The sequence below is a fragment of the Amblyomma mixtum genome, chromosome 4 (genome assembly GCF_055824585.1).
Source record: "Amblyomma mixtum isolate Tamu chromosome 4, ASM5582458v1, whole genome shotgun sequence".
Lineage (NCBI taxonomy): Eukaryota > Metazoa > Arthropoda > Arachnida > Ixodida > Ixodidae > Amblyomma > Amblyomma mixtum.
In genome coordinates this window covers 124,142,297-124,165,247 of record NC_143015.1, presented here as the reverse complement: position 1 = coordinate 124,165,247, position 22,951 = coordinate 124,142,297, and the positions used below count along the sequence as shown (strand labels likewise).

The following is a 22,951-nucleotide window of genomic DNA, read 5'->3' as shown; positions in this document are numbered from 1 at the left end:
CAGACGGGGCTGTACTGCTCCGGGAACCATATGGAGTACATGTATGGATTAAAGAAAGTGTCTGTTTGGAGCTGCCGCCAACTGACTTGTTGTGTTTTACTGAGGGATTTATGTGGTTCTGGGATGATCTGTCTTTCTTTCTTGAAGTGGGTAGTAATTTCTTTGTAGGTTGCCACTCGCTCCTTGGCCGATCTGAGCTCGGGGTAGCGCACCTCCCGGTTAACCACGAATCCTCGGGCAAATTGGTGCGCCGCCTCGTTTCCAGGATGGGCGGGGACCCAGATCAATGTTATCTGGCGGGTATTGGAGATTTTTTGTAAGATTTTGATGGCTGCTGAGTGGGCCCTTCCTTTTGCAAAATTTCGAATGGCTGTTTTGGAGTCACTTATGATGTATCTTGGGGGTTACCGTATGAAGCAGATTTTAAATGTCCCGCGCGAAATTCAGAACGACTGCTGAGCAACGCGGAAGAGAAAAGAAACGGATTTTTCGCTGCTGGTTCTCGAGAGCAAGGCGGCATAAACTGAATGTTTTGTTTCACCTTGTTTATTGTATATTTTAGGAGAATCGTTATGTGCTAGCAGTGGGGAAGTCAATCCAACGCAAGCTTAAGCAAGCGCGCTTAAAGTCACATGGGTTAAAGCGCGCGGCGGTGGCGGCGGCCAGGGTTGCCAGGTTTGGCTACTTTGCGCCAAATTGGCTACTTTTAGGACCGCTTGGCGACAAAAATTTGGAAGTGTCTCCTGCGACCCGGTCGCAATAACGCAAGCGTTATTTTCACCCGTGACGTCGCATCCGGTTTAAAAAATGACGCCACGTCCGGCCATTTTTTTGTTGTTTTTGTCATGTTTGAGCCGAGCTACAGCCGAGCCGAGCATTGTGCTTGCAGTAGGAGAATGGACGGACGGTGGGAGCTACGCGTGTTCTTCCTGTCTTTTGGTATGTATGTACTGTATGTATTGAGTGATTGCCCGTTATATGGCATTCGGCATTTCATTTTGAACTTCCTTGCGCCCGAATATTTTGTGTTTGCAGATCACCCAGGACTAGCACTGAGCCCGCTTGCCCAGCAGTGGACACAAAGGCCCTAAAGGTGAGACTCGTCTGTTTTATCCTGTGTTCTGCTCAAAAGCTCAGTGCAGTTCGACAGAAGAGAATATGCGCTGAGTATGTTGTACCTTTTGTCAGCCCGGCCAAACGTAACTTTTGGTCATGTAAAACAGGCATGGTTAGCCTGCGCCCGAAAAAAAGGCGGGAAACTTTTGACAACAGTCCAGTTGAACTAACCATTTATGCGGTGAGTTTTGTGCGCGGTCCGATTTTTTGTGCCCCCGCTAATAGGAAAGTGTATAGATTACTGATTTAATGGTTCATTTTTCAGTTGTGTTGCTGTTTATCCATACGAGCCGCTTTCCGAAACAGGGGCACTAATTGCGGCGAGATAAGCGATTACGCTTTGGTGTCTGCAGCGCGTAAACATGTTCTTTTAAATTTATTTCCATTTCAGAAAACGGCACTTGAAAAACCGAAATGCAGTTTACTTGTATGCACGGACCTTCCCGATTCCTGCATCGAGTCCGGCGTTCTCTTGCTGGCGCAGAGGCTGAACAAAATGGGACGATAGAATGCGGAAGCAGCAAAGGCTTTAAGGCGCCACTAGGTGAGCTCTCCACCTCCTGTGAATTTTAAAACTAGTGCTGTGCCACCTGCACTGAGCTTCAGTATTACACGGGGAAGGTGATTGGACCCACGTAGCTAACTAGCATGGAGCGCATGAGGCTACTGGAAAAGCAAGCTTTCTTTTATTAAGAGCTTATTACAGGTGATACTGCAAAGAGTCCTTAAGAAGGGGAACATTGTGGACAAAGTGCTTGATGTCCTTTGATATTTTGGAAGCTTGTGAGTTGCATAAAGCTCACAAGGCACTGTTGCAGTGTGTGACAGGTCATTGTGGTAATGATGATTATGTGGCCATTTGCTTTGCACGGGTGAGTGGCAGTTTTTCGCCCTGGCTGTCAAGTAGAAAGAAAAAACAAAAAGGAAAATGTGGGAACATTAACTCTTAATGTGGCTTTCACCTGCAGACACCAGGTGAACAAAGCCTGCCCATATAGTGAACAAAGCAACTCTGCTGTTACGGATCTAGCAAATTATAATTTTGAAAGTGGGCCTCCTGCTGTGAAACCGGGAACGTTTGTGCCCCTAGAGACAAGCAGAGGCGAGAAGCCATAGGCGAATGTAGGTAGGACAGGTAGCTGAACGAGGGAGTAGTTCCCATATTTGAAGAACACATGGAAAGACAAGGACGAGGCGTTGTTTGTGTTGTTCCTTCGATGTTTGTCTCTTTTTTTTTCCCCCACAAGTTAAAAGTCGATATTTGTTGTAGTTTCACTTTTTGAGGCAGCCAAAAGGTAAGAGCACAGGGATGACTCACACAGCATTAGTGTTTTCGTTTCGTTCCTACTGTTTTGTGTACTTGCACCTCTTGACCTCAAATGCGGCATTGTCATGATCTTACGTGGTGCTATGCTGCACACCTATGGGTGTGTGGCATTCAGGTTCAAGCACCAACATAGGGCTTCCAGTGCAGCAGGAATTATGAGAGGAAAAAAAGCCTCAAAGATGTGGATGGGCAGTTTAGCTCTTTAGTTTACTTTTTGTGAAAAATTCTGTGGCAGGAGGTTACATGTCAGCCCACCCCTTATGTAATGCTGCCTTTGGGCCGTTGAGGTACAGATAAACTGATAAATAAACAACAAAAAGTAGTTTCTGTTCAGACAGTATAATTTGCAGCTTTGGTGGAGGATTTTCTGTGGCCCCTTCAGGGAGTGTTTACCCAGAAATTGTAGTTATTCCTTAATGCCTCTTGGTCCGAAGAACCAAACAGTAATCAATTGCCCTCATGCCTCTTGATGAGGGAATCTGAGAGGTTGAAATGATAATTTACCATAGCTGTAAACAGTAATGGCTGGGTGTATCGCCGGAGAGAACCGAAGTCATCTACTGGACTGAGTGGTAAGAATTTCGGGTTGGTTAAAGCACAGATGGCTTAACATCATATCGCCAGATCTTGCACTGTTGGCGTGTGTGATTGTTGCGGTATATGTGGCTGGTGAGCTGTCAACTTGGGTGTGACAAAAGTTGTAAGCTCAGCCAGACATGCCTGTGCTGTTTGAGCTCTGGTTAAGAGCTTTGAGCGAGGCCACTGCATTGTGTCCCTGTTGTACATTTGGCTTTTGTGGTGCTCCAACTTCCTCCTTCCCCCACCTTTGCTCGGAATGTCGCCATGGGAGTGAGAGAAATTGGTGTGATGTAATTAGAGCAGTGGCATGGCCATAAGATCCATCCGCACAGTACCACTTATAGGTTGTTTGCTGGTTTGGCACCGCGGTCAGGATTGAGGTGAGTTGTGAGTGGGCCACTGTGGAAAATGACATTAGACCAGCAGCAAACATGGCACCAATGGTGGAGAGCAAACTTTGATCTCTGTGTTGCCATTGTTGTCAAAGTTATCTGTGAGGCCATCGAGGGCAGCACCTGTTCTGAATGCATCGCATAGCAGTAGATCAGAACTTCACTTTTACACTTGGGTCATGGGCCTCACTGCAGGAGGTGTATCAGTCAGTTCAGATTTCACATTGAAACGCATCAAATTCAGCAACCTTACTAGTCATAAGTACAGTGAAACCTCATTAAGGTGTACCTCGTAGCACTGCAGAAAAACTATGTGCAAAGCGGCAATATGCCCAAACTGAAAGCGGCCTGAATATATCCACTTACCTGATAAAAAATGATTCCTGATCAATTTTTTAAAATGTGCACACGAAACCTTTTAACTGCATAGCTACCATTCAGCCTCGAAGAGCAGGGTATGTAATCCTAAGGCAAAATAACCACTGGTCCTTAAGGGTCCTTAAAGAAGGCAAGCATAGCAGGGGGCGGCAGAAAGGTACATGGGCGGATAAGATTAAGCAGTTTGCCGGGATACGGCCACAGCTGGCAAAGGACAGGGTTAATTGGAGAGACATGGGAGAGGCCTTTGCCCTGCAGTGGGCGTAGTCAGGCTGATGATGATGATGACACTGCCATCCTGCTGCAGAACATCTGCAAAGAGCCCTTCACAGGCAGCGTGGCTGTCAATACTGAGAGCTTCGCCCTGATGTGACACACTGCAGCTTATTTAATTTGGGAAGCACGCTATCCATGACAGCGTTGGTAATATGAGAACGCAATGAGAAGGGGCCGGACCACAGCTGCACAGTGGCGCAGATCAGCCGGCAATGCAGCAATGATAGGTGCGGCGCATGGAGGAAAACTGAAATCTGCTGCAGAAAGGCCAAGTCATGTGACAGCGATAAGCAGTAGCTATAGCAGTGGCACGTCTGCATGGCTAGGGTCGTGGCTGCTCGTACACCTGCACCTGCAAACAGGTTAGTGACGAGCCTCGGGTGTGGTGGGGACAGGCTGGCACCCCCCTTTCCTTACAATGGGAGGGAAGAGTTCTCTCTTTCCAGATGCGTCAAGCAGCTGCAAGTAGGCTAGGCATGTCAGCAACATGTCTTATTATGTCAGTGTGGCGTATGCATTAAAGCACTCATGAACTTTCCTTTTAAATAATATGCATTTTAAAAAAACTGTGCAGCCAGTAGTTTTTTAAACTTTGGCATATACGTATCTTTACCTTCTCTCAGTATTGGTCACTGGCTACAAAACTGGAAAACTGCTCCTATGGAATTTTGGCTTGCGACAAAGACTGCTCCAAAATGCTCGTGGCCATTCCCTCCTCTGCACATGCTGTGTGGTGTGTAATATTCATTTTTCCCATGGGCATTGTCACATATGGCAAGCTGGGTGGTGTGTATCGTTTGCGTAAGGACTTAAGGGCACTGAGAAATTCCCTAGGCAGCCGCTTGGCCACCCACTGATTTCAAGGTGATTGCACTCTGCTTTTCAATTAATGCTAAATCCTGACGTGATGGTGTCTGCAAATTTTTTTGCCACCTTCCCCCCCTCCCCCCCTTTTTTTGTCTCCTTTTATTATTATTTTCTTGGATGTTGCAAGTGCTGTTTTATGCAAGAAGCTTGAATTAGGAGCTTCGAAAAATTTGATTGCTGGTCTGCACGTGATTGTCTCCATGTCCAGGTTTTGCGCCATTTCCTAATCCCTGGCATTTATTGGCACTTTCACTTCATTAAAAGTTGTGTGTATGTGTGTGTGTGCTGGCACAAATTTTGGAAAGCTCTTTTTTCTAGCGCTTGCAAGTTCTTTCTATATTTTCGTTTTTCATGGGGCTGGAGCTTCATGGCACATCCAGTCCATCAACTATTCCTTTGCATTTTCAGATACTTTGTCCCATTGCATTTGTGTAGTGTGGAGGAGCCGCCGCTGCTCTTAGGATGCTTTGTCTCCTTGCTTTTTTTTCATAGCCTTCTCCGCAGTGCTCAGGTGCATTTGGGCAAAGTATCGAAAAATGATGACTAGCTTGGCTGGCATTTCCTCTTAGTCAATGAATGCACCATGCCGTCAGAATTTGACGAAATTATGGACATGTACACCGGGGAATCGTTTCAGAAAGTTATCCAAAATTTATATTGTGAAGAAATATAGTGTAACTTGCATAATTTTTGGGTTTGTTATACGGCAGATTACACGAACCAAGAACAGAATAGCAAGGTTCTACTATATTTCTCTGAAGGGCTGTGATGGCTTTACAGGGTGTGTAGCAACCTTGAACCATCAGGGGAATTTTCTTTACCTGTAAAAATGAGTGAATTGGGAGGAATACGGTCAAGAAAGTGGCCAAGTTGGAAAAAAGGACTGACTGAAATTAACGCAGTGGTCTGCCGCAAGTTTCAACGGTACTGTGAGTGCCCAGCACGCGGTCTGTTCACATTGGCGTGGCATATTTTTGCTTCTAACATGTATGAGGCATGGCAGCCTGTCTGTTTTGGGTGCCTTTTTCTTGTCGTCCATGATGTGAGCATTGTATATACTGGTTCATTCTGTACAGGTTCCCGGACTCGACAGTTAATTTGGGCTGGTGCACATGGATAGACATAGCTGCATTCAAAAGTATTTTCTGTGGAATAAGCCGTAGTCGTAGCAATGTGCAGAGTTCATGCACTTTCAGTGTACTCATGCAAGGAGCCACGCCACCCTAGCGTGGCATCAAAATCAATCTGAAAATCTTGTTCTCAGGCCTCATCAATCTTGTGGGCCATTGCAGAAACAAGCAAATAGAGGCTAGTTTCTCTGCAGTTCGAGCTGTGATAAGGTCATAGGAAGCTGATATTTTTTATGGAAATCTCTTGGTGCTTGTCCCATGGCATTGCTGCTGTCGAAAGTGATGCCAGTGTGAGCACAGGGTGCCTTCATTGGAAAGGCAGGAAACGGCAGTACTTTTCACTGATTTAAAAACCAACCTTTGAAAGCCTGAGATAATCTCTGGCAGTACAATGAGCAGTTTATGAATCCCCTGAAAGCATGCGGAGTGTTTCGTTTAGATAATTTTCCAGCATTTTCTCAAAGTGGTGCTCTTTGTTTCTTCTGTAAAAGCACATATGACCACCACTCTTATGAACCATTAAAAGAGAGCAGAAACTTGTGAGCATAATTTTTAGAAACTTCCAGATCTAAGAGCCCAGATCACTGAGGCACTTCTCGTCAGGTGAGAAGGAAAACAGCTGCCAAAATTGCTGCACAGATTCCGAATTGAAATGTGCCAGCATCTGTGGGCCTGTTATGGCAAGGGATTCCAGTGTGGTGAAACCCATACACAAGAGTTAAGCGGGCCATGTTCCGTCAGGAACGATGCATCTGGGACAGCATTCCACGGTTGTAGCTGTCTCTAGGTGTCACGAGGCAGCGTGGAAGATGTAGTCTTGTTAAAGCTCTCACTCGCGTTGTAGCTTAAGCTGCTGTTCATTTATTTTTTTGTGTAATCTTTTGTTTCTCAGCAGTGTGCCACATCAGGTCATACGCCTTTTCAGTGTGAACTGGGACAAGAGGAGCATTTCCACTTGCCAGCTTACAAATTCAGGCTGTCACGTTTTTCCCTGCTCACAGTTATGCTTCAGGCAAATTGTACCATTCTACATGATTTCCCCTCATTCATTGAGATGCTCAATAAGCATTAGGTTGGTTTATGGTTTATGGGGTTTAACGTACCAAAGCGACTAAGGCTATGAGAGACGCCGTAGTGAAGGGCTCCGGAAAGTTCGACCACCTGGGGTTCTTTTACGTGCACTGACATCGCACAGTACACGGGCCTCTAGAATTTCTCCTCCAAAGAAGTTCCAGCCGCCGCGGCCGGGATCGAACCCGCGTCTTTTGGGTCAGCAGCCGAGCACCATAGCCACTGAGCCACCGCGGCGGCAATAAGCATTAGGATGTGATATATTATGAGGAGTAAAATATTGGTGTGGAATACTCGGTTTCATTGCTGCATTTTGAGGAAACATGTTTGTATTGTAATTTTAACTATCTGTATTGATATCTGAACTACTCTAGAATATTCAGTTGTATTTGCTCTGAATTTTATTACTATTGTCTGCTTCAAAATGAAAAATTTGATGTTGACACGCACTTGGCAGAGAACATCAAATGCTGGGAAGAATAAAGAAAAGGGTAGCCACCTATAATAAAGAGATGGACTTCGTAAAAGAAGCTTTCTCAAACAGGGAAAGCAAATCTCTTTTCAATGCAGCTTTTGCAGCTTCATTAATTTTTTTCTGTGAATTGATCATGTATACTGTCCATTATTATCGCCACTATGTTTCTCGCTTCAACCGTCGGGAATTCAAAATGAGTAGCTTGCTGGACGCCCGGTTTTAATTTTCTTTGTTGAATGTTCCAGCTCGCCTAGATAGCATATTTAACTCAGGAATGCATTTAGCGGCTACATTTTTGTCTTTTTGTCCGCAGATTTTTGTTATTCCATCCACACTGCAAGGAAACTCGACCATGTAACGCACGCGGAAAGATATTTTCGTGGGATTGGATTTGTACTTTATGTGCAATGTGGATAGCACCAATGCGCTGCACTGGGAGCATTTTCATCCATTGCAAGCAGATGCTGCTTTCAGTTGGCATCTAGATCACAAGGAAAGCAAATATTTATTTTAAAAATGCATTGTACAAAACAAATTTTATCTGCTTATGAATGCACAACATACAGTGCGAGATCACCAAAAAAAACTGCCGGAAAACGTTGCACCCTTTTATCCTTTTGGAATGGGTTGAGTGTTCCAAGTCTAAAAACCAAAGCTGAATACAACGGCCAAATCGCGTATTCCAACAGTGATTGTCCCAAGTGAGCTGCTTGGTTTCAAAACTCAACATTGCCCCTCACCCGCTTGTCTTTGCTAAGCATATCATAGTACCGGCCGGCAATTCGAAAAGCCCTGCTATACACAGCGTGTGTACGAGAGCAGACGACGCAGCAGTTCCTTTGTCTCTACTTTTGGAGCCCGCGTGACCAGGGTTGCTGCTCTTCCTTGGGAGTGACGTTATGACACACCCCGGCGCTCAGAAAGCGAAACCGCTCAGTATAAGTAACACGATAATAAATTATTTATGGTGCATATATCAATCGTGCAGCATGTATATGTGCCCTGGGGCAATACGCAATGTTGAAACAAAGACAACGAAAAAATTTGGTGTCCCCCTCCCTTCCCCATTATATAGGTTTTGGGTTTAGCATATGGAGCCTTTGACCTCCTGTTTGCCGCCAGCGTCGGGAGCCACAAAAGGAAATGCAGCAGTGTTGCTGGCTGGCCAAGCTTAACTGCCAAGACTTGATACCTGATAATTTGATCCTCTTAATTAGTACTGGTCTGACCCAGTGAAACCCTTTTGTTGTTTGTCTTGACTATTTTCATTCTCTCTTGAGCTCTGTGCACACTTCTTTTTGAGTGTGGTTCTTCCAGCACATATTCAACAATGTTGCTTTTATCCTTTTTTTTTTTTAGGTCTTTCAAATGTCCATGCACAAGGCCACTACAGGAGTGCATAGGCTGCTGCGATAAGCCTGTTTCACATGACAGCGAAAATGCTAGCGAATCCTGTCGCCGCGGCGGAAAAACCTGTTTTGAGTCGTCGCTGCGACGAGCGGCGAGGTTTCAACAAGTTGGAAATTTTCGCTGCGACGCGTCGCTCAATCGCTCAGTCGCTTGCATGTGAACCGGCCTATAGTCTGTTGGGCGATGTTTAACAGTACCTTTTCCTGGGCTAGTTGGTGTGACATTGTGTTCACGAAAGTAAAAACAGCGCTAAATTCTACACAAACCACACAGACTGCAGCGCCCGTCTTGTCAGTCTCTCTGTGTGGTTTGTGTAGAATTTAGCACTGTTTTTACTTTCCTGAACACAATTGGGAGATGTTCTTATCTTTTTCTCTCTTGCATGCATTCCATTTTTTTGTGTGTGCATTTGTTTGTGGGTTTCTCCTGGTGGTTTATTAGTTGCATTTTACTTTTCTGAGCTTGCCCACTTTTGTTTTCTCTTTTCATGGCATCCAACCCTGCATATGGCTGACACTAGGGGAGGGACTGCAGCAACCGACCTTGCATGACGCAGCATTCTCTGGTCCAAGGCACCTATTCATCGTTCCAGGCTACTGGCTCAAGAACATGCTCACAAGTCTGCACCTTGGCCTACAAGCAGAATGACAATATACCCATTGCTGCCAGAACTGCTGTGCCAAATAAAGTATTCCTACCAACGTGCCTTGTCGGTGATTAATGAAGCATATGAATGTTAGGAGAAGGTAAGTGACGCCAACCAAGTAAAATACAGGAAAAACACGACGTTTCGGGACCGGCTCGGCCCCTTCTTCACGGTGTGACTACGGGCGAGCGCAGCTTGGCTTTTTAAGCCCCTGTGTGGAGGACCTGCGGTCCTCCACACAGGGGCTTAAAAAGCCAAGCTGCGCTCGCCCGTAGTCACACCGTGAAGAAGGGGCCGAGCCGGTCCCGAAACGTCGTGTTTTTCCTGTATTTTACTTGGTTGGCGTCACTTACCTTCTCCTAACATTAAATTTCCCAACCAGACAGACTTCTGTCGAATGTTTTCTTTTGAGCATATGAATAGATTACTAACAACTTGGTTAGCCCTATAGAAAAATCATGTTACAAAACAGTCGGTTGAGACCGTACCCAGCCTCCACATTGTTTCCTCTGCAGAGCCGCATATTGCCTTTCTGTTTATGCCCCTGCAGCAGAAAATGTTGCACAAAGTTAATGAGGAAAAGAAATTTCACTGACAAGCTGCTCTGAGACTACTGCTAGAAGGGTACTGAAGCCCCGTGAAAATGTAGATCAGGTAATGAATGTTCGTGGGTGCTGCACGTGTACTTTCGATGCATAGGAGGGGCCAGTTTCAACTTTCTTTTACAGGTAGGTAGCATCTTTTCTGATTGCACCATCCCTTGATGTGGGATGCTTCTGCCTATACCACCACCTCATTCAGCACTGACAGTGCTAGGAAAGCTCTTGCTGAATATTGTCATCTGGGTGCTTTTAACTGAATGGTCTTTGTAGGTATTTCAAAAAGGCTAGGCAACCATCCTAGCACTACTGGGGTTCCAACCCACTGCAAACTAGGCAGATTCTGTAGCGCTTGGCTCTCGCTGGCAGTTAGTGAAATTGGTATCTCCCTAAACTGCACTCTGAAAGAGCATAAAGAAAACTCTTCCACGGTAATTCATGCCATGCAACATGACATGGAAAACATCACGTGGCTAGTTCATCCATTGTTTTCAGGTTCAAGACATCTGCCAATTTCTATACGGTAGCTTCAGTCTGTTGCAAACTACATTTCTCTTGAAGGCAATTTTTGAGCAGGAATTGGGTTTCACCCAGTTTTCATGGTGATGCTTTGGGTGCACAAACTGGGTAATGTTGGTCTTTACCTGTTAACAAAGGGCCCTAAAAGTTTAAAATGATATTTGGTAAATTCGATTTACAGTCTTCTCTTACCGTTTCTGACCTATCTTTCCTCAAACAGAACAGTGGCTGATTGAATTCGCATCACTTGTTAATGTCAGATTTAATTTTTTTCTTGCTCTAACCCTTCTTAGCTGCTAAGGGCCAGGGTGTGTACTGTACACACACGGAAATCGCTTCATTCAAATCTGCGGTATTTACGAAAAGGTACTTCGGTCCCGTCAAAATCTCGTATTTCAGTGCGACAAAACTGCCGGCAGTACACGCTTATTCAACGGCCGTCCAGTTTACCTGTCCTGGCCGATGATGAAGCATGGCAGTGCAGTGTGCTGCACGCGGCCATCGTGTTTTCGACAGCCCCCGGACCGATAGTCTATGAAAGGCCATTACATGCACTATGCGCGCGTTGCTTGGTGTGGGTTGTGGTCTTTGCGGCTGCTTCACTGCAGTTCTTTTTTTTTCCCCTGCGCTCCTGTCACGACGTGGGACCAGTTTATTTTAGAACGTGCGAGGCCGATCGAGTGGCATCTATGAGCTAGGCGACGCTAATGCTGCCAGTGCTGATGAGCGGTCGCGTAAGAATGACAAGACCGGTGAATGAATTAAACTCTCTGGTCGGGCTTTCTTTATTCCGAACTCTGTGTGGAGAACTATTTTCGGTCCCCTTACCCTTAATTTCAAATCGGCATGATTTGAACAAATTTTCAGACCCTTAACAGTTTATGCCCGACCATTGGCGATTGGCGCTGCAACGATATATATCATTTTCATGGCGCGCACACAATTTGGCTCTAAACGTGATGGTCCTTGCCTTCATCTTCAAAAGTCTTGGCGCAAATCTCAAAAGTTTACTCGCAACAAACATAAATATAAGACTGCTAAAAGAGAACAGCACGCGGCTACAAAACCACCGTGCCGCACACACGTGTCCACTCCTGGCACCCTCAGTTCGAATAGAATTTGACCAAAAGTTTGAGCTAAGAAAGCGAGCACGAAACAACGAGAGTTCACCGTGTGCGTGTGTTTGAGGAAAGGTCGAGCACAATAGGTTTTGCCACTAAAAGCACTGATCGTGGTGCTTGCGTGCGGTACAGGGAAACGGTGATATCGATATACGAGATGGAAGTACGCGTGATATGTTGTTCCGCAGCTGGCGCTCCTATAGTCCTCACAATGAAAAGTGGAAGGATTGATTTTTTTTTTCTGCAAAACAAACCTCGAGTAGAACCCCGCTGTTACGTTCGCGGTTGCTGAATTTTAGCAGTGCTACGTTTTCATGAGCCAGTCCAGCTGCCATAGATCGAAACCCATGTATACGTAATTGAAACTCGATCGCCTGTATCCGTTACATAATGCAATTGTTGCATCATTTCCGCATCGCATGCCGCGGAAGTCGCCTCGCGGTGATAGTTTACACCGTTCCGGCATTTGTTCAATGCGTGTGCAATGTCAGTGCCGGGTAGAAAAAGCGAAACTATACATATATCGGCGCTTGTCCGCCGCTGTGTTAGGCGACTTCTGGCGGGAAGCCCCCACGCCAAAGTGAGCGCGCTTACTGAATAGGTTATTTTTGGTGCGGCTGTTGGCACAGTTACATCGCCGCTGTGATGCCAGCGCGAACGACCCTAACGCGCGAAAACGAAACTATGCCGCGGCAGACGGCACACGAGATGCAGTTGCGCGCGTTGGCTCCGACGGTTTTGTTTCTGCCATCCGCTTTATTCTTGTCACCTGCACCTTAAGATACACAATTTCGAGATTTCAATAGGCGATGATCCTATGGGATTAATGTGGCCACCGCGATAACAGCGAAGAGGAGCGCGCGTACCGCACCTTCGCACGCTCCCTCTTAGCTGCTAAAACCCTTCCACAGACAGCTGCTCAGAAGCGGAATCAAAATTTTAGCTATATATATAGTTGGCATAGCATCATGGAAAAAATGGCACACTCATCACTTGTGTTGTTTGGTCTTCTTTGCTCATGCAGAACGATCCTGAGAACCACACAGCCTTGCTAATTACAGAAAAGGATATGGCGCACAATTCATAATAATAAAAAAAACTGCAGGCAACAGTGCACAATTTTTTTTCACTCAAAACATTCATCTGCTATGTTTCCTGGCTGTTACTTTTTTTTTTTTGCGGTCCTATGAAAAACTCTGCAGCAATGTGTTTTGTTGCATTTGATGCTCTGGTGCATTTAACAACTATATGTGGACACTTGAGTGCACTCTCAACTCTCACTTTAGGTCGTACACACATGTGTGTAGCCCAAAAAAATTTAACTTCATATTGTCTCTCCCAGATGCACACAAATCACGTACATCACCACCTGGACAACATGACCACAGATGTCATGCATATTCAAGAATGCTGATTCCATGGCTGCAGTTGAGGTTTTCGGCCAGAAGCATGGGTAGCGGGGCGAGCTGGCACAGGTTGATCGCTTGCAACAGAGAAGTAATCACTAGCGAAATGCGTCGTAGTATGTGCACCGACATTTGCAGCTGAACTGGTTTTTACTGAAATGTGAAATTTTTAGTAGTCACTGAAGAAGAAAATAAGTAAAGTGTGTATTGCAGAAACAAAAAAAAATAAAAAAATTAATTCAGCTGGTGAATGTGAGAGATTTCAGTTGCAAAGTATATATGCCAATCCTAATTTATCTTCCAGAAAGTACTCTACAAGCTATAATTAGTCCAAAAGTGATGGCCTACAGAGTGTTTCACTGAATGTGGCAATTTTTTAAATAGATTAAATACAGCTACGATATTTATTTAACCCGCAAGCTTGTAAATTAATATATAATATTTAACTTTTTACCAGTTACAGTAATGCCTCTTATTATAGCTGACCATAATATCCGCATCAGTTTTTAGATTCCTCAAATTGTGATTCTCTCGGCTGCAGTGCACTGAGTTTGGGGTGCCCAAATGGGCGAAACTGCACGGGCCAGGAGCGCTCGCAGCCACGCCTACGAGTGCATACCCAGCTCTTTCCTCGAGCAGTTCCCACTGCGGTCACTAAAGTATATACACACTTCATTCCCTACTACTGTTTTTCAAGCTCAGAAAAGCAGATCCCTTTAAGAGCTGTTAATTCCTCATAAAAGAACTAATCCCAGCTGGGACACACCGTGCAGAGAAAGATTACAGCAGAAGCCTTAACACAGCTGCAATACCTGCAGGTTTTTGACTGGTATCAACTGAAAATGTAGACAGTTTAGTCTGGCAAATCCCAACTGACCCCTGCTGAGATCACACACAACCCTGTGGTTTCCATAGCTGGTGACCAGTCGAAATCTGCCATTCTTGTGAAGTTGACCTGCTATTGACTAGGACAAACATTTGGCTTTTATTATGTCATTAACTAGAACAATTTGCAATGATATTTCAGGCACACTTCAGTTTTGATTACACAGTTTCACTTGGTTCCAGCTCAAACAGTGAAGCTGCTTTGCAAGAGAAGGTGTGGCATCATATATTAGCAAACAGCTATGATTCTTAATTTGAAACTGTGGCCAACAGATTTCTGCTTGAGACTGAGTGATATTAGTTCATATCAGCTGCTACTATGCCAAATTCTCAGTTTAGGATGTTTCCCTTGCACGTATGTAAATCCAGATGGCAATTGCCCAGTGAAAGCAAATTATATTCACCTGAACTATAGCTTATCTACTGCCTTCATGACTGTAGAAAAAAAGGTTTAAAGCTCCTTCAAGTAAGTGCAATATTAGTACAAGACCCACTTAATTTTCATTGAAAGGTATGATGGCATTTTCATCAAGCAGAGAGAGACAGTGGGGATTTAGAACTGCAATGTGAGACATGGGTCATATGGTTACTTGGTCATCACAAAGCTCAACTTTCCTTATTAAATAGAAGTAGAAATAATTTGCTTATTGTTAAGATGTCAGGTTGAAAGCTCTTGACTTTAGTTGTTATCAAAGCTGCTGAGCAAGAAAATTGTGTAAAGCACACATTTTACCCCATTAAAGATGAAGCATGGAAGAACATACCATCAGATGAACCTGTGCTCACTGAAAAAATAATGCAGACAGTACAATAAGAGCCAACAGCCCCTGTGAAATAATTTAAAGGCCCAGATTGCAGTATAAATCAATCATAAATCAATATGTTCAGAATAATGTTTGCAAAGTTTCAAATCAGGTCATTTACTGAGCAGAACAAATAAAATGTACTGCATTCGTTCTGTTCACACATTTTTGAAAAGACCTCTTTGCTGTTTTTCTTCCATTCACACAATATTAAATTAAAGATTACAAACAGCCTGACAATTGTAGATACATAAGGGCAAACTGTGCAATTACTCCTACCGGAAGCAAAAGAATCAAAACAACCAAAAGCTACACGAAACAATTATTACAGGCACAACAAATACAGATTATTTTTTTTTCTTTTTGAAATGTTACAGTCATGCTGATCCTAGTGTATCAATAATGAGAATGTGATTTTGCAAGAAGTGTGCTTAAACATTTTCAGCCTCACCTGTTCTTTCCCAAGATGCCATCTCGGAAAAGCACTTTCATTTAACTTGCACGCACACACACCTTTTTCACTGCCAGAAGACTGCGCGTGGTAATGCAGCAAAACACTGAAGAATAATACAGCAGCTTCAGCTGCCCCTTTAGGCTGTGCACGGATGGTACAGTAAAGAGCTGTTTGTGTGATCCACCAAAGTTGTCAGGTATATATATGCCAGTGTGCTGCCTTCCTAGCTGTACCCAGCTAAATTTTGTGGTTCCGCAACTTTCGATGGGAAGTAGATTCTGTTGAAAAGTTTCATATCTAAAAATGGTGATGAGTAATTTCTGTTTGTAAAAAATGGTGATGTCTGTTTGTAAGAAAGACTATGGAAAGACCTAGAAACAGGAAAATGTGTAGACTTGGTGACAGAAGACGGCTATTCAAAACACATTTCAAACATTCTTCGAGCTATATTGCCCACATGGCAAACATGAAGGAGTTGAAACAAATATTGTAATATCTTAGCTAAGAGTATCATAACTGAGTTCTAATATTGTTTTTTTCTCATGCATACTAGAGCCAAGGATTTCACATTAAAGAGCAACCACAGAATCTTCTGTAATGTGACACAAACATAATAAGCTACCACTATAGTATAAGAGAATATGCTAGGATATTTGATATAGTTCACATATTCTATTGAATTACAGCTGCAGGATAGAGAACCACGATTAAGTAAAGAGATCATTGTTTTTGTGCGTTAACTGAAATTCCATTGTCATAAAATGATTTAAGCATATATAATTTATGTTTTCCTGCAACTAATGCATTGTTGTTTCAAAGTGTACTTGATCTGTGAGCAAAACTGTGCAGTCCATGCACTGGAAGACCAAGCACCTGAAGTTATCGAGCTCAAGCCATTAGTGATTAAATTTTTTTAAATAGTATGGAAGATAAAATAGAATCCAGCAGTTTACCAGCCTCTATATATTGGTAGTTTACCACCAGGTTCAGTTTGGCTATTTAATTTAATAATGAATGGCTATACAAAAAATTCTCAAGGATAGCGAAAAAGGGAGCTCAAAAGCCTAGCAGGTACAGTTTGCTTGGTAAAATCCTATGTTTTATCACATCAAAGATTTTCTGAACACTGAGAAAAAAAGCGCAGTTAAACAATTTGTCAAATGACAAATACAGCTCAGCTGCAAATTTGTCAAGAATTAATGTAATGCCCCTTCTTGTAATATCGCCTTCCTCATGATTAAAAAAACACAGAATGTTTAAAAAATTTGTTAAAGAAAATGTTAAAAAAATGTCCTTAACTTGAGCTGGACTCCATTGCCTTCCTATACAGCAGCGAATGCAATCATCAGGTTACTGAGAGAGGCAGTCGAGCACAGCAATGGGACATTCCGCCAGTAACGAAGGAGGAAGCAAAGAAAGCCTTAGGAGCAATGCAAAGAGGGAAAGCAGCTGGTGAGGATCAGGTAACAGCAGATTTGTTGAAGGACGGAGGACAGATTGTGCTACAAAAACTAGCCACCCTGTATGCGCAATGCCTTGTGACCGAGAGTACCAGAAGCTTGGAAGAACGCTAACATTATCTTAATTTATAAGAAAAGGAGACGTCAAGGACTTGAAGAATTACAGACCAATCAGCTTACTGTCCGTTGCCTGCAAGGTATATACTAAGGTAATCGCTAATAGAGTCAGGACAACCTTATACTTCAGTCAACCAATGATCAGGCAGGCGTTCGTAAAGGATACTCGACAATAGACCACATTCACACTGTCAATCAGGTGACAGAGAAATGCACAGAATATAACCAACCCCTGTATATAGCCTTCATTGATTACGAGAAAGCATTTGACTCAGTGGAAACCTCAGCTGTCATGCAGGCATTGCGGAATCAGGGTGTGGAAGAGTGGTATGTGAAAATATTGGAAGATATTTACAACGATGGCACAGCTACTATAGTTCTTCATAAAGTCAGCAATAAAATTCCAGTACAGAAAGGTGTCAGGCAGGGAGACACAATCTCACCAATGCTATTCACTGCCTGCTTACAGGAGGTATTGCGGGGCCTGAAATGGGAAGAGTTGGGGATAAGAGTTAATAGAGAATACCTGAGTAATTTGCGATTCGCTGATGACATCGCCTTGCTAAGCCACTCAGGACAAGAACTGCAAAGCATGATCAATGAGTTAGACAGGTAGAGCAGAACGGTGGGGCTAAAAATTTACATGCAGAAAACCAAAGTAATGTTCAACAGCCTAGCAAGGGAACTGCAGTTCGCAATTGGTAGCAAGGTGCTGGAAGTAGTAGAGAGAGAGAGAGAGAAAAGGACGGAAAGGCAGGAAGGTTAACCAGGCGATGCCCAGTTGGCTACCCTACACTTTGGGAGGGGAACAAAGGGGAAAAAAGGAAAAAGAGCGGCAAGGAAATGAGTCTTCTAAGTGACCAGCGACCACTATGTCACAGGGACAGAGGGCGCGCACTGAAAACTTAAAGATTATAGGCGGGAATGCAACCCCGAGTCCCTTAGGAAATTCAGGAGCGCTTTCACCGCTTTCCGTTGTCTGGAAGGTTGTGTCCAAGGACCCAGAACGTTAGACTCTGTTAAAGGACGCGAGTCCAAGCGGAGCAGAGAAGCAACTAGGCAACCGCGCTCTCGCTCAAAACGAGGGCAGTCACAGAGGAGGTGGCTAGAGATATGTCTACTTAGGGCAGGTAGTGACCGCAGATCTGGATCATAAGAGGGAAATAACCAGAAGAATAAGAATGGGGTGGAGCGCATATGGCAGGTTCTCTCAGATCATGAATGGTAGCTTACCAATATCCCTGAAGAGAAAAGTATACAACAGCTGTATCCTACCGGTACTCACCTATGGGGCAGAAACGTGGAGGCTAACAAAGAGGGTTCAGCTTAAGTTAAGAACAACGCAGCGAGCTATGGAAAGAAAAATGATAGGTGTGACGTTAAAAGACTGGAAGGGGGCGGAGTGGGTGAGGGAACAAATGGGGGTTAATGACATCCTAGCTGAAATCAAGAGGAAGAAATGGGCTTGGGCAGGGCACGTAATGTGAAGGCAAGATAACCGCTGGTCCTCAAGGGTAACGGAGTGGATTCCAAGAGAAGGCAAACGTAGCAGGGGACAGCAGAAAGTTAGGTGGGCGGATGAGATTAAGAAGTTTGCGGGGATACAGTGGCCGCAACTGGCAAAAGAACGGGTTAATTGGAGAGACATGGGAGAGGCCTTTGCCCTGCAGTGGGTGTAGTCAGGCTGATGATGATGATTGCCTTTCAATTACAGCATTACCCACAGCATCGGACAAGCTGATATGGACCAGATGGCTTTGGTGACCCTGGCACAAGATATCCACGGCACTTCACGTTGCGTCATAATAAATCTGTTTCTCTCTCAGACACACATGCGGCTGCTGCAGAATCCATGGATGCGTGTGTTCCTTAATTGGAATGTGGGTGTTTGCGCTGCAGTTACATCTGAAGTGTCATACAAACTTGTCTGAAACCTCGTTTTCCTCAATATATTTTGTTTACTGGTGATTATGTTGGAGTGTCTGTCTATTCTTTAGCTTGGTGGGTGCCATATATCAACTTTCTTCCCTTTGTATAAATTAAATGGATGATTCGTTGCTTCACCCCACGTCTTTAAATAATGCTGCTTATTCACCTACTTATTTTTCGTATCGTATATAGGACAGTTGGCCACTTGCTTTTGTTCTGCTGTTCAATAAGCTGTAATGAGTATGTGTGTGCAGTTTATGACCAAGTAGAATGAGCCCATGCTTGTCTGAGGTTTGGTTTTATGTGGTTTATCGTACGTCCCAAAGTGACTCAGGCTATGAGGGATGCCGTAGTGGCGGGCTGTGGATAATTTCGACCACTTGGGGTTCTTTAACGTGCACCGAAATTGCACAGTACAAAAGGCCTCTAGCATTACGCCTTCATTGAAATGAGGCCAACAAGGCCGGGATCAGGCCCACATCTTTCAGGTCAGCACCTGAGCACCAAAACTACTAAGCCACCGTGGCGGCCTGCCCATGCTTTTCGTTCAGTGTTTCGGTATATACACTGCATTTGTCATCACCTGTTGGGTCACCTTGTCAAGCCACTGACAGCAGTAGCGTTTTGTGGCTGCTCCCTCTTTGCACGAAAAGAAAATTCAATTTGAATTTAAAGAAATTATGCGTTAAAATATTTTGTTCCATCACCTTACTTATTCACTCTCAAGGCTCAAGGGCATTATTTAGAGAAATGGGTGAACAGAACAAATTATTAACAGAACAAATCAGTTGCAGCTTTCTTGAAGGCGATGTTATTGACGATCGCAGTGACAAAGGCAAAAAAGTGGTTCCAGTCGTTACTGGTGTGTGGATAAAATGACCATATGACATGCAAGAACACAGACTTTAAACATGTGGTCATTACGTGATGAAATGTAGGGCTCATTGTAGTGCTTGTGAAAAGCTGAAAATCAGTGCACCAGAGGAAAGAAATAGATGTTGTAAAACAGAAAACAAGACTGTCTGCAGTGTTGAAACTGAATGGTAAAAAGAAAGAAAAATTTATAGTAAAGCAAAAGAAATATCAATATTGTTGTGACAAATTTGTCGTCAAAAAAAGGGCAATTGAAATGTTAAAAACATCTTGCCATCCTAATATCACTCCCAAATTTTATCAAGAATTGCAGAGAATTTTAGAATGTGTGGTAAAATAACTATTTTGATTCAAATTTAATACCCGCCTTTGCTGCTCTGCCAATGCCAAAACTGGTAAAAAATTTTTCTCGAAACATGTAATACCTAGGAGCACAATTTGAAACACTTTTTGTATAACGTGTCCATACCTCTGAATTGTAAAGTTGAGATTTCGGGGCATGGTCAAAGGTGTCTACCACTCATATTAATAAGACAGCAAGAGCAGAATTACAACTATCCAACATTAAAATGATCATTACACTGCAAGATCAAATAGCCCCAGTTGAAGGACTCATTGTGCTTCTGCAAGTTCCAGTGGTTCTCGCTAAGCTGATCCCAACAATACATGATCGCAGCTCTTTGAACAGCACTTCAAAAAACCTTGCTAGCAGAAGCACGAAGTTGGCAGTGCACAAAGTGCCATGAAATTGCGGCCGACCATGCTCACGTCGAGGACCTCATTTCAACAGCAACTAACATACACAAATATCTACACAGTAGCAAGATTTATTACAATGAAAAAAAGGTTTTCCTTGCTGTTAACCAATACCAAGTTACTGATTTTGAGTATTTGTGACACTTACGGACAAGTGAAATGTGCCTTGTGAATTACTCCTGCTTATATGCATTGCTTACAAGGTGAGTTATTATTGAGAAAGTTGGCTTAGAATTGAAGAAAGCATATCATATCAGTTTGAGTAGTTTAAGCACACAAACAAGGAATGAAAACATGGGAAATGAGCTGCAACCAATCAATTTATTTCCTGGCTGAAGCACTGTACACAGGAAGAAATGAATCATCATTAGTATGGCTTCAATGGAGAGCAATACTGCAGTTAAATAAAAAATTCAAAAGACAAGCCAGTTATGAAAGCTGTTCATGTGCCATCATGTCTATGCTATTATAACCAGTACCCTAATCTCTTAAACGACGTTCAATCTCATAGGTAAATGAATGTTTTAAAGGGGGGGTACACTCCATTACCACGCCATCTAAGATGACCTACTGACAGAATTAAGTATTCCCACAGAACACCAATGCAGAACACCAATTGTTTTAATGTCTTTTCTGCCACCCATGCTTTCTAACACAAAATGTGCGTGGATTCAGACAAGAAGTGGTACAAAACAATTAAAGATTCTGAGCCTGCTGGCCACCTTTTTGATGTTAACTGTGGAATATATTGTGGGCTTAGGGCACAACTGCTGTTAGCTTCGGTGCATAGGGCACACTTTGTTGTGAAGTTTCCATTTTGCCTTAATAGTAGAATGAAACGTTGGTCACTGACCATGTTGAACACACTGACATTTCAGAACCCTAACAGGTTGCTCGTTCAAAATGAAGGACCGGTCATGACAAAGCAGCTCCTTAACTAATCAGGGCAATGACTTTGCATAAGCCTGGTGAAGGTTTCCCTTTGTTCTGATGACTGTCTTCAGCATCATTTATATTATAAAGGATTCCAGGTGCAGCCACACTTACAAATTTCTTTCAGTGGCAAAGATTTCCACATTCTCCCAAGCAATTTCACGCCCTGGTTGTGCATGTTCTGCCACAGCAGCTGTTCGATTCCAGCAGACGTCACTGCGATGCTCCATCAGCCGCCTGGGTACGTTTCTAGCTGTCTCCCCCTATGTAGACCGAATTAATCGTCGCAAAGTAAACGATTCCAGGGAACTTCGAACGAGGCAGAGCATCTTCAACATTTGCGAAATCCCCGCGCAATTTACTATAGTTAGCACGTGGGCAATATTCACCTGGTGCGTTTTGAAAACTCCTGCCCTTCGTCTAGAATGTACAGGGTCGTCCACTCTTAGTACGAACACGCTAGTGCGTGGCCTCACTCTGGAGGGCCACTGCGCACGACACGGCCGCGCATCGAAGCGAAGTGGTCGATCAGGTGAAGCACCACGTCCAGGTCCAACTTCTCCCGCGCCACTTGACTGCGATGAGCGGCCGTGCCGGACGCAGTGGCCCTCCAGAGTGAGGCCACGCACTCGCGTGTTAAGGGTGGACGACCTTGTACATACGGAACCACTGCTCGCTTCAAGTGACGAATGCCTCGGAGACTGCAAAACCACGGTGCCTGGATCGTATTTATGACCCTGGCCCCACGTTGTAATGAATTCACATTATTAACTTGCATATCCTCCGCGCAAATCAGGTTGAATGCTCGAAATGAATGAGCGCACATATTCATGTCGATTAATTATAACAAGATTTTCCGGAGAAAGCTGGAGCGTCTTCGAAGGCACTGCACAAGCGCGAGCACCCAAACAACGCAAGCACACAAGAGTCCTTTCACAACGAATCAAGCGATCACAACGCGTCACGCAAAAGCCAAGGTCACATATACACGGTGAGAATGATGCAAAACGCCTGCATGACCATAGGAAACTTTACCACACCGCCTAAAATCGAAGCGCGACCCCGCAATCACAAGCAAACGATGCAAAAACGGCGGCTCAAATCCCGTCCGACAACAATAAACGAAGCCAAGGCAATCCATGGGTGAAAATAACGCTTTGGGCCGGCTTTTCGTTATTTCCACCGGGTAGCAATAACGCTTTGGCTTGGATTTCCGTTATTCTCACCCGGTCGCAATAACGCCGGCCCAAAAATTTGAACTTGGCTACTTGGCTACTTTTTGGCTACTTTTGAAATCGAAGTTAGGGCTGTAATGGTAGGGTAAGGGACTTCTTTTTCTGCCAATGATCCATGCATCTTTGCTTGAGTGCGTGAGAATGCCTTACGCCAGGGGTTCTCAAACTGGGTTCCGCGGAACACAGGGGTTCCG

General features: G+C 44.0%; 1 long non-coding RNA gene across 1 annotated transcript; it reads left to right on the top strand.

Annotated features, from left to right (window-relative positions):
* The first annotated feature begins 763 nt into the window (after positions 1–763).
* LOC149348150 (uncharacterized) lies at positions 764–9,722 on the top strand. Its single transcript, XR_016292724.1, has 4 exons — positions 764–939; positions 1,036–1,093; positions 1,508–1,660; positions 9,542–9,722. It is a non-coding gene; the product is annotated as an uncharacterized LOC149348150 (long non-coding RNA).
* Positions 9,723–22,951: the final 13,229 nt, after the last annotated feature.